At 39.7% G+C, this 16,284-nt stretch overlaps 2 non-coding genes across 2 annotated transcripts; both read left to right on the top strand.

Annotated features, from left to right (window-relative positions):
- The first annotated feature begins 8,087 nt into the window (after positions 1-8,087).
- On the top strand, positions 8,088-8,160 carry TRNAV-CAC (transfer RNA valine (anticodon CAC)). Its single transcript has one exon. It is a non-coding gene; the product is annotated as a tRNA-Val (tRNA).
- Positions 8,161-12,155: 3,995 nt separating this feature from the next.
- TRNAV-CAC (transfer RNA valine (anticodon CAC)) lies at positions 12,156-12,228 on the top strand. Its single transcript has one exon. It is a non-coding gene; the product is annotated as a tRNA-Val (tRNA).
- Positions 12,229-16,284: the final 4,056 nt, after the last annotated feature.

The following is a 16,284-nucleotide window of genomic DNA, read 5'->3' as shown; positions in this document are numbered from 1 at the left end:
AGTACATGGTGGGTGACCACCCAGGTGTGAATCAACGTAAGCAGAGGTCGAGGTGTGGCGCCCACACCACATGGAGGAACGCCGCCCCTCTATGTTACCAGGCAGTACTAGGTGGAAGATGATTCTCATCAACCGGTGAAATACAACCACTTTGCTTATTGGAGGCTTGAAGTGGTGGAACCCATGTTTAGTCTCTAGAGCTAAGTTCCGGTCAACCCTTCCCTATCTCTTCCATCATGCAGTATGATTGATGACTTTTGAGGTTATGATAAACATCGTGGCGAGATCCAATATTCCTTACATTTCGAGGGTACAGCTCTAAAACGGTTTTCGCAGGCCGGCCGCTAGATAGTACACAGGACCAAACCTATTGGTAACTCTGTAGGAGGCTTCCGGATCAGCTTGTGTATAATCTTGCTACCTCTACTCTGCCAGATAGTGACTGGAGAGAGTCCCAGTAGTGTGTATGCGGGGAGCATTGTCGAGGCCACGTTATGTCAAGGATCTGGGTATATTCTTACCACATGTACGCCATATCCAAAAATTTCATTACTTCATACAGCATGTCCCACACACTTTTTCTTACTATTGAATACACCATGAATTGTCAAACTAATAGAGCTAGCTTATCTGCGAAAAGATCTAAACCTCCCAAGGACTTCCTAATTCATTTCACAAATATACGTGGTCTCAATTCCAATCTCAACGATGTCCATTTCCACTTGCAGTCTGCCAAACCCCATGTACTTTTTCTGACAGAATGTCAGTTATCGGTTGATTCAACTACTGCTCATCTCAGATGCCCAAATTATTCGCTGTATGATTCCTTTCGCCTCAAAGGTGGTACTTGTGCATATGTCCGTTCTGATATTCCCTGTCAGAGACTTGAAAATTTGGAATCTCCTCTCTTTGATCTTCTCTGGCTTACAATCTCTCTACCTCATTGTGTCAAATTCATCTGTTGTCTCTACCGTTCTCCCAACTCGACTAATCACTTGGAGCTCTTTGACCTCCTCTCTTTGCAACTTGACTTTCTCCAGTCGAACTCTCCTAACAGTGAGGTAATTTTCCTTGGTGATTTTAATGTGCACAACCCCTGCTGGCTTCCGTTTTCTAGTCACACCGACCCAGCAGGCCGAGATGCTGAGGCTTTTGCAATTACTAATGACCTAGCACAGATTGTTCATTTACCTACAAGAATACCGGACAATCCTAATCATAGAGCCAATACGCTTGATCTTTTTCTCACAAACAACCCTTCTAAGTACACGGTCGAAGTGAGAGCTCCTTTAGGCACTTCAGATCACAACTTGGTGATTGTCTCTTCTCCAATGGAACCTTTATCTCAAGGCTATTCCCAACCTCGTGTTGTTTGGCATTACAAGAATGCAAAATGGGATGACCTGCGAGACTTCTTTTCTTCTTTTCCTTGGTAGGATTACTGTTTCAAAAGTTCTGATGTCAACGTTTGCTCAGATCGTGTCAGTGAAATTATTCTTGCAGGAATGGAATCCTTTATCCCACACTCCACTTTAAAATCTCGTCCTTTATCTAAACCTTGGTTTTCCAATAAATGTGCTAAGGCTGTCCAAGAGAAGAATGTTGCATATCGTAATTGGCTTGTTTCTAATTTTTCAGTTTCATTTTTTGCCTACACCAAAGCTCGCAACAATTGTAAAGCAGTTATTAACCAGTCCAAACTAGAGTTTGAACAGGCTAAGAGTAGAAAACTTGCTTCTTGCCCTAATGGTAGCCGAGCATTCTGGTCTCTTGCCAAAGCTATTGGCCGCAACTTTTGCCCATCTCTGCTCCCACCTCTGTCCAAACCAGATGGTTCTGTTGTCACTTCAGCCAAGGATAAAGCTGACCTGCTGGCATCCCATTTTTCTTCCGGCTCATGTATTAATGATCTTGGTAAAACACTTCCCACCATTCCCAACACACTCCATTCAATGCCTCCTGTGGTCTTCCGTCAAAAGGATATCAGAAGGATTTTGATGAATCTTGATGCTAAGAAAGCTCCAGGTCCTGATGGTATTTCTCCACTTGTTCTCAAACCTGTGCTCCTGAACTTACTCCTATTCTTTGCCGCCTTTTTTCACTTTCTTATTCTAAAGGCGTTTTTCCTTCTGCTTGGAAATTTGCTCATATCCAGCCAGTTCCTAAAAAGGGTGACAAATCCCTCCCATCCAATTAACGTCCCATTGCAATTACTTCTACTCTTTCTAAAGTAATGGAGAAATCAATTAACCGCCAACTCTTAAACTAACTAGAAACCTTTCGTCTAATCAACGATCGCCAGTATGGATTCCGTCAGTGTCGATCCACTGGTGATATTCTGGCTTATGTTACCCATTTATGGACTAATTCAATGGAAAGGTCGGTGAAACACAAGTAGTTGCTCTTGACATCTCAAAGGCTTTTGATCGTGTTTGGCATAAAGGTCTTCTAAACAAGCTTCCATCTTATGGTTTGCCAACTGTTTTTAGTAATTGGTTATCCAGTTTTCTCGCTGATCGCTCACTGAGGGTTATGGTTGATGGCTCTCTGTCTTCTAACTTCTCCACTAATGCCGGTGTCCCCCAAGGTTCAGTTCTTTCCCCCACTCTTTTCCTCTTGTATATCAATGACCTTCTTCTATTGACTGGAAATCCTATCCATAGTTTTGCCGATGATAGCACATTGCATTCAACTTTCCATTTTGAGAAACCTTGTCCTGCTCAATCAGCCTCAACCTTTGGAAAATCTGCTACCAATTCCTTAAATGCCGATGTGCAGGTAATTCTGCAGTGGGGCAAAGACAACTTAGTTGATTTCAACCCTTCTAAAACTCAGTCTTGTCTTATATCTCGCAAAAAGGATTCTTCTGCTCCTATGCTTATCTTTAGTGACACTCCGATTTCTAGGCAAAAGGATATATCTCTTTTGGGGATTACCCTGCCTTCTAATCTCTTTTGGCACAAGCACATTACAAACATTGCTTCCTCTGAATCTAAAAAACTTGGTTTTCTCTTTTGCTCTCGGCGTTACTTTTCTTCCAAACAGCTGCTCACTCTGTATAAATCGCAAATCCGCCCTGCCATGGAATATTGTTCCCACATCTGGGGTGATGCCCCCAAAACCTCTCTCAGGCTTCTTGATTCCATTCAGAAGAGGGCAGTTAGGTTAATTAATGACTCATCTCTAACAGAGTCACTCCCGTCCCTGTCTCATAGACGTACTGTATCTGCTGCATGCTTCTTCTACAGATACTTACATGGGCACTGTTCTTCTGAATTGGCCTCTATAATTCCCGCTCTCTCTTTCAAAACAGTCCGAACACATGCTGCCACCAGCCAACATCCATTTACTGTCTAACTCCAAACCCACAGAACCAACTTTTCATCTTCCTCATTTATTCACTCAGCTGCCGTTTTCTGGAACAACCTTCCTTCATACATATTTCCTGAAAATTACAACCTACAGAAGTTCAAGTCCAATGTCAACAAATATCTTCTTTCGTCTTCTTAACCTCAAACCCAAGCACGGTACTAAGTACTATAGGTTCTAATACCTCTCGTGTTTGGGGTTCACATAAAAAAAAAAATAAAAAAACGTACACCTACGCCATCTACAGCAAACTCTTAAACTGGCGGCCAGTACTTTACGTGAATTTTAACAACAGACTTTTTGCAGTGATCTGGAAATGTATCCTAAACTTCAAACAAGAAGAAAACTTCAAAGAGGAAGAAAAAAAAAAAAAAAAAAACGCATGCTGATATTTGATTTGGCTCTTGGATTCTACTGAAACTGTTTTTTACGTATTCTGCGCACCTATGACGGTTATCAAAATTATAAAAATAAAATGGAGTACTTACCTGACAGGACGTACATAGATTGGATATCTCGCTGGATAATTCTTCATCCGAGAAGAACCGATTTCAAACCAGAATGACTTTACGAAGGACTCACCTGACTGAACTACCCGATTGGACTTTACTGGCTGCACTTACCTCACAATACGAACTTGCCTTCTCCTTCCATGGATCGGAGTTTTATTTTCTCTTTCTCCACAGCTCCTGAAGTGGCAGAAATTGTGACCTCACGAGGCGAACTCTTTTGCTGGCACCCAGGATTTGGGTCTGCTGTTGTACGGGATTGCTGGCACTCACTGCTTTCTCGACGTGGGTGCGGATTATTATTATTTTTTAAATTTATTTTATACAATTTAATTTTTATCTATCTTATTTTTATCTTACATACATTTTTATTTATTTATTTTACAAATTTATTTATCTAATTCTTTATTCGTATTTTAATTTATTTTATCGTTGTATTCTCATTACTGTCTGTGGGTGCGTGAAAATTTTTTTTTCCTGACCTCTTGCTCGAGGCGGGATTTTGCGGGTGCCTGGGTTTGGGCTCCCTAGTTAAGGGAGCTAGTCTTGCACCTTTTTGTTTCCCTTTTTGAATGATCCTAAACTCGTTTTGGGCATTCAGTACGAGCTAGTCGAGGTCCTCCACAGTACTGCGAAGTTGTGGCCCACCTACCGGTGGTGGAGAAGGACATTGGGCAGGCTTTCCAGGTGATCGGCTTTCTGGTGACAAAGAGGCCATAAACAACTGAACACACACACACACACACACACACACACAAGCACGCACGCACGCACACTCTCTCTCTCTCTCTCTCTTCTGGCCTTTTACTGAGTACTGTATTCAACACAATGTACAAAGGCGGAGTTGAACTGACGTTCAGGTGCCGTCCTATATAAGATTGATATTTCGATTCGGTACTAAAACGTATTGTGGTCCCATCTATTTTAATTTGTAGGGGTCTTCACAGGGAGCCTGTCAGTAAGTTGGAATTGTTCTTCATTGGAAAGATTTGAAGATTATGGTACCTGCCCAGTTTTTCAGCACCGAGAGAGCCTGATTTGCAGAATTTTCTAGTTGTCTCTGCTGTCTGCAGCCACGACGAAGATCGGGTCGTTTGTATAGGTCCGATAGATAATTTCATTCAGGTTAGTGGTGAGGAAGTCGTCAAGTAGTGTGCATGTCTTTATAGTCAAACGATACCTGTGGTTTCCAATTCCTAATCAGTTTTCTTGGTTTGAATACAATATCGTGTACAGGCCAAATAGTGTGAGTGACATGTGGTTTTGTAGTTTAGTATGCAGTTGTTTTGTTCATCTTAGCTTAGGGGTCCGTGGACAATTACCGAGTTTAGTTACCAAATTGGGTTCGGCGATCTAAGTTAGGCAATAGGGTTTAAGTTCTCTGGTTGGGTGAACTCTAGCTTCTTCTAAGCTTACCAGGGATAGCCCCTATGAAAATATAGTATGTGAATTAAACTAAAAGTAGCATCGATACAAGGAGATCCATCTAATTGCTTTACACGTTGACTCAATAAAAGCTTATTAAGCAAAACAATAAAAGCTTACCTACAAAACTGAAGAATGTTTTCGCCACGTATACCGATCACTCTTTATGCTAAACTGACAAACTGACACCCGTGTACAATTAACGAACCTGTACATGTACAGGTGTACGAGCCTGTACACCTCTTCTGTCTGCTGTCACGGTAGACTTTAATTGTGAAATGCAGTTACGAAATATTGACCAGCAATTCTCCTTAAATTCAAATTCTATAAATACTACTACAATTAGTTAGATTATCCCCTGCAGTTGTAGCGATTTTATGATTGTGGACATTTAGTGATATTTTCATTAATGTTTAAATTTTAAATTTCCGTAATTAAAGTTTGTTTATTAAAAACCGCAATAAATATTGAAAATGTCCACCTTCTTGAATACAAGTGCAGACCCTTCTCATCGAAAGTTTGTTCGCAATTTTGTTGGTTTGTGGGCAGCCCACAATTTTGTCGAACAATATCTGGTTCACTTCGAAGAAGATTTTAAGCGTCAGTCTCGTTGCGAGTTCGAAGACACTTTTTTAAGACTGGTGAATACTCGCTGAATCTTCTTTCGATTTTTCTGAGCTGCAGCAGCGAATTCAATCCACGAAATCAATCAGATTTACCCCATTTCTCTATGAAAATCATCGGGGATAAAGGAAAATCGCACGAAGTTTATAAAGTTAAGTCTTGTTTTTAATTTATTGGTACGATGCGCGTAATTATTGGCTCATAAAAATAATCGTCATCAAATTTAAGGGAAAGTAATTTTTGCCAAGGTCGACGAAGGTTGGAGGAATTTTATTATTTCACAGGTATAAATAAGAAAAATTTATACCTGTGAAATAATATTTCACAGGTATAATCTGTTTCCACAGTAAAGGGTTCTTCACTCTTTAAAAGAAACGGAAAAATAGAGCAACTCACAACAGAAACTGGGATCGAACGTGGGACCTCATGCGTGTGGTGACCACTACAGCACAAGTACATTGCTCTGAGAACTGTCCGTGTCGCTTTTATGGCGTCGAAGAATGGGATTTAATTTTTCAGGAGATATAAAAGTAGCAAAACATCTGCCTAACATGTTCTGAATTTCGATTTCATTATGATTTTATTGGCGCATTAGCTTCTAAGGCTATTATGCGCCAGGGGATGTGAAATAGGAGGACCCACTTCATGTTTTTGTGTTTCTTTTTCTCTCCATGAGCCAGTGTTTAGTTGTAAGATGAGATTAAAGAACACTGCATTTCCACGTATTCTGTTTTTTATTATTTTTTTATTTTTAAGGCTGATATTTAATTTTAAAAAACTGGTTCCTTTGCATAAAACTTATCGAATCGGAATAAAATGAATAAAAAGTCAACCTGATTAAAGATATTCACCTTAGGCACCAACTGCATCACTTATGAAAGAAAGCTCGTGAAAGTTGAAAAGAAAGAGGTCGGAGGAAAGGTCACATTGCGAGACGTTTGGGGGGAGGTAAATTTATGTAGTTTTTTTTTGTGATTAATCTAAAGTCACTGATACGAAAAACATTTTGAAAAAATTTCCTTACGAATTCGATCGGAAAAACAAAAACGTGTTTGACTCACTGTCGTATTTTTCGAGGGAAACCATTTTTGAAATATTTCATATAATTCACAAAAAGATTATCTACCACTTTCACATTATTTAATAAAATGAGTATTTAACAGCCAACATTTGTGGGATGAAAATCAACAGTTTACACCCACGTAATTTCGGAAAATAATCGAATTAATGTAACAAACTGGTGGGGACTGTCGCGCGTCCTTTCCAAATTTGACATTTGACGCATTTGGATGATTTTAGGGACGGATTTTAGAGTTACTTCTACTGGAAATTTTGTGTTTCTTTGTATACTTTTAACTTTTTGGCCTCAAAAATTGGGAGCCCAAGGCATGCGTTTAGTATTCCCACGCATAAACTCATCACTGGGCCTGGCTGTATGTTTAACAGCTTCATTGGCCTGCTCAGAGCGCTGGCTTTATTAACATCCATTGAGCACCCTTGGGTTGAGCTACAATATCGGATTCGAACTTGGTCAACAAGCACACAATTCGTAGCTGAAGTAGGAATAGCATATACGGGGTTTCTGACAAGTCTGGAACCAATGGGATCCTCTCTTCTCAAGCCATCGATGAGAAACCATGTCATAGAGACAATGGCGCACTCCAAATGGTTCCAGGCTTTTGGTACACCCCATAGTGTATAGTGGGTCTTATCTAGCGGCACCAGGGGGTTCTCCTAAAAACCGCTAAATATGCTTTATGACGCAGTACAAACTCTGTTAGTTTGCGTGGTGTAGTGTGGGGTTATGTTGATCCGGTGTTCCTCTCCGACATTTAGACGCCAGGACCTCTAGTTGGAACGTGAGGGTGTTAATAAGGTCCTCTGAACACATTGCTAAAAGTAACGGGTATCCGTTTACGTTTGGCAATGTAGTATATATATGCCAATGTGTTCATTAACTGTACACGAGGTGTGTCAATGAAGTTCCTGACTGCTGCAATATAAGCAACAGAAACTGAAGCAGCTCACGGTAGTTTATTTTTATTTAAAGTCTGAAAACAGTCAGCAGTGATGGCCAAAGAGATCATCTTCGAATTTCGAGGGCCCATCTGGCTTTTGATGATTTTAATTAACTGTGTAAGAAACAAAAATTATCACGCAGTACTTGTGGTGTAGTGGTTATCACATCCGCCTCACACGCGGAAGGTCCCAGTTTCGATACCTGGCAAGTACAGTTTCACCTCCTCGTTTGTTTTGATTTTTCCACTTCACTTGAAAATGAACACTGCGACATTCCACCACGAGTTTCCTCTTCTTTGTAGTACCTTTAAATATACTTCTTTTAAAAATTATTTTATATTATCACGCAGTTATGACACGTCGCAGAGTGACGTGTCATAACTGCGTGACAACCAAAATCAGTAATTAAAATTTATTTATTCTTTGAAATGTGTTTATTAGATGTTGCAATCTATGTTGGAAATGTGCACCTTCTTAAAAGCCAGCATGGGCCATTTTCATCATATACATCTATGAAAATTCACCATTTTCATCTATGAAAGAGCACGCTTCATGAAGGAGAAGAAACGGGCACACATAGATATGGCTAAAGCAAAACTAAAAAAAGGTAAAAGAATTGTCAGCAAAAAAAGCCTCGCGCATAACATGACTGAGACATCCTTTAAGGAATGGACCGAAGCCACTTTCGGAACACCCCTCAAGGAAAACCAAATTGACAGCGAAGCAAACAGTAACAGGATACAAGATGTAATCAAGGGGTTTAAGGAATCTGTCAATAGTAATCGGATTGTCACTAACAATGGACATCTAAAGGAAATCAGTATTAGCAGAGACAACCTAAAAAGTGCAATCAACAGCCTCCCAAATAAAGCAACGATTGGGACAGATAATTTCCCACTATTTATGATCAAAATCTGTAGCTGTTACATCATCGATGTACTACTACACATTTTCCAGAGGATTTTGATGGAGGAGAGCTTCCCGACGCTGTGGAAAAGCTATTTTGTAAAACCTATCCCCAAAATAAAAAATCCAAAATCTGTAAAAGACTTCAGACCAATCGCTATCGGATGCTCTCTGCAAAAAATCTTTGAAAAAACAATCCTGCACACCATTATCGAGCATTGCTTTAAGCACAGGCCAGAACACCTGCACTCAGTACTTCCACAGAGATCGACCATCACCAACCTCATGGGGACACTGCTAAGGATCCAACAAGCACTAAACAGCAAGCAGCAGGTGGACGTAGTCTTTTTAGATGTGGCATCCGCCTATGATAACATATCCATCCCAGCTCTCATAGTCATTCTGCGGGACTACTTTCACATTGCAGGAAATGTCCTCCATTTATTAAAGAGCACTCTTCGGCGAAGACAAATTGCGGTGACAAACGAAAACATGTGCGCAATGTATGAGGTGGATAAAGGGGTCCCGCAAGGCGGAGTCTTGTCTGCCACACTTTTTGCCATAGCCCTTGAACCCTTCTTAGCGCAGAACAAGAAGCACTTCATCACATACGCCGATGATATAAAATTTTTTATTACCTCAGGAGATCAGAAATCAGCTGACTACCACAACCAAGTGGCTAATACTAAAATAAAAGAACTTCAAGAGTACCTAGATTGTATCGGGCTGCAGTTGAATGGGAAAAAGACGGCACATATGACTTTCACAAATAAAATAAAGCCAAACAAAATGGAAATATTTGTGAACGGCATCCTCGTCCAAAAGGCACAGACACACGTTGATCTTGGTCTCAAGTGGGATGAAGGCCTAACCTTTCGCCCGCACTTCACATACATCCGCAACAAAACACACGCGGCGCTTTGGGCAACCAGGCAAGAGCTCACCGGTATTAGAGACCCCGGTCTGATGAAGCAATACATCAACAGATGTGTTACTCCTATTCCCCTATACGCGGCACAGATCTGGTCTTCTGCTCCCGAAAGCAGTATCAAAGCCTGTCTAGGACTCGAATGCTGGCTCTTGAGATGGCTGAACAGAATTTCAGTTAAGCCTTTTACCATCTCAAGAGCTATACTATACTCCAATTTAGAGGTCACACCCTGGAGACAAATAATCACGTCAAGGAACATAATGACCCTCGCTCAGCTTTTAACGGGACGACTGGATGCACCGAAAGCCCGAGAGTGGATAAAAATACCCGGCGAAAAATCAAGACGAGTTGCAGATAGGAACCACAACTGAAAGCGGCATTTACGCAGTTGGATAGCCTCGGAAGATTCTTTCCAGCAAACACCATCCAGCTATTCAACAACCTCAATCGATATGAATCCTCAAAAGCTCTGCAATTGCAAATCCTACAGAAAGGAAGTTCTCAGAAACTCTTACTCGCAAATACAGATGTGAGGATACAGTTTCAGCACCTTGTTAGGCCAGGCACAAGCCACTGGGCTTTAGGAAACCCGACCTCATCAATGTGTAAGGATTGTCCTACCTACAGAACTCTAATCCCCACAGAAGAAGAAGACTGCTGGAAAATTGAACTTTAAAATTTTTATTTTGCCGTATCACGGTCATTCGTGTTGTTTCATATGCTGTACGTTGTTTTGGCTGCTGTAAATATTTGTGTTTATGTAAATATGGTAAAACTCCCACTTGTGTGTGTTTAAGCAGAAGGTATGCTTCAATCGTCACGGTATTATGTTCTTACCAGTTTACAGTAGTTAAGTAGTAAAAGTATTTGGGAATAATTAATAACTCAAATAGTGTCTTTTCCAGATAAAATGTAGTTATAAATCAGATATTATGTATTTCATGTATTTTATAACTCTAACATATTTGTATGTTTTGTAACATAGTTGTATATGTATTTTCACCCTCTAGCCAGTAGCTGTAACCGGGTGTTCTCCTAAGAGAAATAAACTGATGATAATAATAATAATAATAATACGACGACACTTTTAAGGTATTTGAAACTGTGTGTGTTCGGAATTTTGTTCTGTATATTGGCTTTGGGAGCAGCCCACAATCTTTTCTGTAAACACCTGGTTTACTTTGAAGAAGAAGAATTTCTGTGTCGGTCTCATTGGGAGTTTGAAGACACTTTTTTAACGTAGTTCAATACGTATTGAGCCCTCTTTCGATTTTCCTGTGCTGTGGCAGCGAATTCAGTCCACCAAACTGATGGAATTTATGGCATTTCTCTGTGAAATCGGGACTAAGGAAAAAAGCAGCAAATTAATAAAATTAAGGCTAATTTTTGATTTATTGAAAACAAAGCGTATATAATTTTGGTTTAAGAAAAATGAACATTACATTCAACAGAAAATAATTCTTGCCTACGCCGACCACACTTGAAACAATTTTATTATTATAGCGTGTGTGAATGCAAGAATTTCTTGTGTATCCTGTCCCCAATGTCCAACGTTCTTCATTTATTAATTTTAATTTTTTTTTAAAAACTATACGAAAAAATGGGACAAAGCAAAATAGAAAGTGTAGTGGCCATGGATCGATCCTGGGACTTTCGTGCGTTAGGCGTATATGATAATACTGCATTTTTATTTATTAATTTTTTTTAGAAGATATAAAAGCATCTACCTGACGTGTTTGTGGTCTAGCGGTCATCACATCTGTCTTAAAAAAATCCACACGAATGCGATCAGAATAATATTTTACTCACTGGAGTATTTCTAAAAGAAAAGTATTTCGAAAAAAATTCATCGAATTTGAAAAAAGATTATTTAATAAAGTGAGTATTTAATAGTCAAACGAAACCTTTTACACCCCTGAATTGAAAAATAACCTAATTAATGTATCGAAAACGTGGTGAGGGTTTTCACGAGCTCCTGTACAATTACCAGTCGAGCACATCTGTCATTCATAACGATTTAAATTCGATCCTCGCATTGTGAAAACAAAATGAATACTTATTAACCGTAGTTGCGAATAGAGAAAATCGAATAAAATTAGCAAAACTATACGTTTCAAGATCATATTGTTAGACCCTTCTTCAGCGATGATAACTGCTGAAGCACCTTCAAACCCACAGAACCAACATTTCTTCTTCCGAATTTATCCCTTCCTTAAAATAATATTCACCGTACACAGTTTTCTCATTTATGAATTTTATGACTTTCTCTGATTTTTTTGGATTCATATCAGTTAATTTATTAAGAAATACCCTTGCAGGATATTTCTTAATAAATTAACTATTGGACTGTCCACGCCTTAAGTGAGCCATGGGTACTTGTGGTGTAGTGGTTATCACATCCGCCTCACACGCGGAAGGTCCCAGGTTCGATACCTGGCAAGTACAGTCACTTTTTGTTTTGCTTTTTCCCACTTCACTTGCAAATGAAGACAGGAAAATCCCACCATCCTTTTCTCGGCGCCCGTAGCACATTGAAAAATTTTTTTAAGTTATTTTATTTTATCGCGCAGTTAATCCTATAATACGCCACAGGATGATCGAAAATTATTTACAAGTTTTCGATGTTCATGGACGAGAGTTTTTGGTCCCCTTTTGAAATATGGGAGCAGCAGAGCAGAGGACAGAGCTCTCGGATCCTATAGGACAGCTTGACAGTAGTAAAATTAATTCCAAGGCTGCTGAAGAACTGTTGGGATTGCCTGAGAACATATTCTTTAGACCCGAGAGGTTCGTGAGTGCCATTCTGAGCGAAAGGCGCCATTTTGATAGTTCGATCTTTTGTCCCGAAATAATCGCGTCAACGGAGGGGGAGGGGATCAATTCGTCCATGCGGTTGTCTGGGTAGGGTGGACATGTTCTTGGTAAGAACAAAGTACCCCAAGGACGTCATATTTAAGTTGGTTTATAAGATGGATTGAGAAATGGTTTGTGGATTTCCTCTTTGCGGTTCATCGTATTCCATGTCTAGAAATTTGTTCTGGTAGCATATCTGTACCGAATACCAAATCTCGGAAGCATACAGTGTATGGGTGTGAGACATCTCTCCATATACTGGCTTATTTGGGTTCAGTTCTTGGTGGATGGCCCAGAAAGCAACGTAAGTGTTCTTATTAGTATGCATGAATTGATCCAGAACACACGCAATTTACAGACATTATACACAGAGAATATGGCCTTAGTCCCCAATGCTCCTAAAACCCAGTTGATCCTGGAAGGTGAGGTTTTGATTCCAAATATGACCCAGGTCAGAGTGAGATGAAACTCTTTGTATGTTTTCCATTCAGAATGACTTGTATATCATTCCTCGTTTGCAGCGAGATGCTTGATATGTGCTTCTACTTATCGGTTTATTGCCACTGGGAGTTGAGGATCCCTCGAAGTTACAAAGAGCTTCTGATCATCAGCATACGGACTAAAATTGGAATATGAGATGTTAGTAAAGTTGCAGTACAGCACGGCAAAGAGGGTAGATGATAATACCCCACCCTCTCCTGAGATGAACAATTGTCCTGTAGACTCCATGGAAAATAATAAACGTCTTAGCTGAAGTGGGTTTTCTGGTATACAGACTCAAAAAGAAGTCCTGATTGAAGAAATCACCTAAGGCATCAAATGCAAATGAAAGCTCCTGAAATTTTGAAAAGAAAGAGGTCGCAGGAGAGCTCAAGATGAAAGAAGTTTGGAGGAGGGGTCACATGTTTTGTGATTAAGCTTAGGTCGCAGATATCATAACATTGTTGAAAAAATTTCCATTTGCATGCGATGGAAGAATAAAAATATATTTTACTTACTGGCGTATTTTTCAAAGAAAACGTTTTCGAAAAACTTCAAATATTGCACAAACTATTCCCGACTATTTCTTAACCTTATTTGCGAGAAGAGAATACAAATAAAACTGATGAAACTATACGTTTCAAGATCATATTGTTAGAGTCTTCTTCAGCGGCGATGGCTGCAATTAAGTTTACGCTAATGCAATACATCACTAACAAGAGGAAGGCACAACTGATTGTTAAACAGAAGTGACCATACTTGAAAAATATTAATAATATTAATTATTAATATTTAGAATATAATAAATTATAATAATATTAATAGACGCTTGTTAAGAACGAAGCCAAAAGTGTTCGGGGAGGGAAACATAACTACGTCAGAAGTACAAATATGCTTCTATTAGTTTACAAATATTTTTTTTATCAACTAATGGCATATAATCTTTAATCTTTAACCTTTAATCTTATAATCTTTAATCTTTAGTTGTCAGGTTCTTCAATTGCAATGTTAATAAAACTGAGGATTTTGTGATTCTGAGACCGTGGAGTGAGCGCATGAAAGAAGAGTTTCTGAAACTGTACGTTAGTATGTTTAAAAGCCAATAGATGGCAGCACGGCAGCAGTCAATCCAGAATGCCCACAGACACCACAAGGTGGCAGTCGCAAAAACATGTACGTCATTGCACAAATTACAATGTTTATTTTAAGGAAACAGTGCACCGCATTGTCGCTTAGTAGAGGGCAGGACAAGCCCCAATATGTATGGAATTTTTGGAGGGGAGGACATGTAAAATGCACTTCAACTTGCCAAGTTACAATTGCTTCTACAGCATACAATTTCTTCACCTTAAAATGCCGTGTACTTGAATTAGTACACTCAAATCCCAGCAGATGGCAGCAGTTCTGCTGTTGGGCTGTAAAGTACCACAAACCTTTGACAAGCAAGGTCTGTTTGTATTTTAAACAGTGGTGCAAGTAGGTTGGTATGTGTAGATCTTTTGGGGGATCACTCTGTGAAGATGTTGAGGTCTGTGAGAGAAGCAGTGATCAATGAATTCTATCAGAATAGTTGTTTCAAAAACTTTCAGCAAAAAGCACCGCAAAATAAGAAACCCTAAAGGGTTTTCTCCTTTTGGGTTGAATTCTGTAGTGATTCCATATGGTCGGGATTTTCCTGGATTTTAAAATAGGATTGGAGATAGACAGAAGGGGCCCACAGTGAAGTCGCTACACACTTTAGCCATGAAAAGTGGAAAGCCATCTGGACCTATAGTAGGATTATTGGGGTTTGTTGTTGGTACTTTTAAGATGCTCTTTAGTTATAAGTATAGTCTAAAGGGTCTGTGTAGACTGGATGATGAAATGTTTGAGGTTTGGAGTTACAGGGTCTGTTGGCGCTTGGTTGAAAGACAACAATACCCATTCCCGAAATACATTTTCCTCCATATGAAATTCCTTGTTACATTTGGGTGTTATTCTTTTGGAGTGGTTTGTTCTGTTGAGTACTACGTGCCGGATTGCATTTCGTTTACATTTGAGAAAGGAGGCCCCGCTCTTAATTGTGGTAGTCGGTCGAGTTATTAAATTTTCCAATCCCCGAAGGCTTATTGTTTTCTCCTGAGGACTTCTCTGACTTCAGCATTGAACCATGAATTATCCATTCCTGAGATTCTTTTGTGGCTCCTTGGGTGGCCATATTAGCTAACTCGTTTGCCAAGTTTGATATGTCGATTTCTGTTGTCTTCGCGGGTAGCACAGTGGTGGAAAAGGCCCAGGTTCGAATTTAGGTCTATGACACAAGGAACTTTAATGGGTTTTTTTCACTAAGTGACTGAGTTAGTCGCTCTCAGGCGTAGGTTTTCCCCTAGAAACTGGGGTTTTTCGTCCAGAAAAAGGGGCAAATTGACGCACGCAGTTTGCAAACTCAAAAACACATATAGGTAGATGTCATCAATTACGGGTGATTCTAATACATAATTTCGTTTGGAAGTCGATGTCTGTTGATCGATACTGTAGCTTCTCCCAGTTTACTTCAGTGATATGCGCAAGAATGATTTCTGCTTTTAAGTACTTGATGGAGTACACCATTTTGGTCATCACTCCAGCATTTCAGTCATTGGGGACGTTGAACTCAAACGTGATGGATGAATGATCAGAAGAAAAGCTGGCGTTCTGAGTCACGTCATGGCTAACATGTTGCTGAACAGATGCTTATCGCAGATGTGCCTGAAAAGTATCTTCTGCTAAATTATTGTTTGCTCGATATCACAAGGCTAAGAGCGATTTTGTCACTGTTACTTTTTTAAGCAGCAGTCACAGTTATTGGTTGATTAGTAAATGATTGGTCATTAATTGGTCAATATTAGTTCCGTCTGCATTCTCTAAATGGATGTCAGATGAACTAATGAGACTCGTGGCAGAGAAGAAAAATGCGTGGGATGCATATAAATTTAGCAGGTGACACAGAAGCCTGTGGTAGATATAAGCTGGTCTGTAATCAAGCCACAAAGGAGGTTAGGCAAGCGAAGGCAGATTACGAGAAATCTTTGGCAAAGGATGCAAGCAAAAACAGCAAAGATTTCTTTGCTTATAAAAACTCTAAAAGGAAGGGAATCAATCAGATTGGTCCACTGGATAGTGATGGTTCAATTGTTGATGATCCTGCTC

This window comes from Mastigoproctus giganteus, chromosome 6 (assembly GCF_048544385.1).
Source record: "Mastigoproctus giganteus isolate SK-2022 chromosome 6, ASM4854438v1, whole genome shotgun sequence".
Taxonomy (NCBI): domain Eukaryota; kingdom Metazoa; phylum Arthropoda; class Arachnida; order Uropygi; family Thelyphonidae; genus Mastigoproctus; species Mastigoproctus giganteus.
This window is presented reverse-complemented; position numbering and strand designations above follow the sequence as displayed.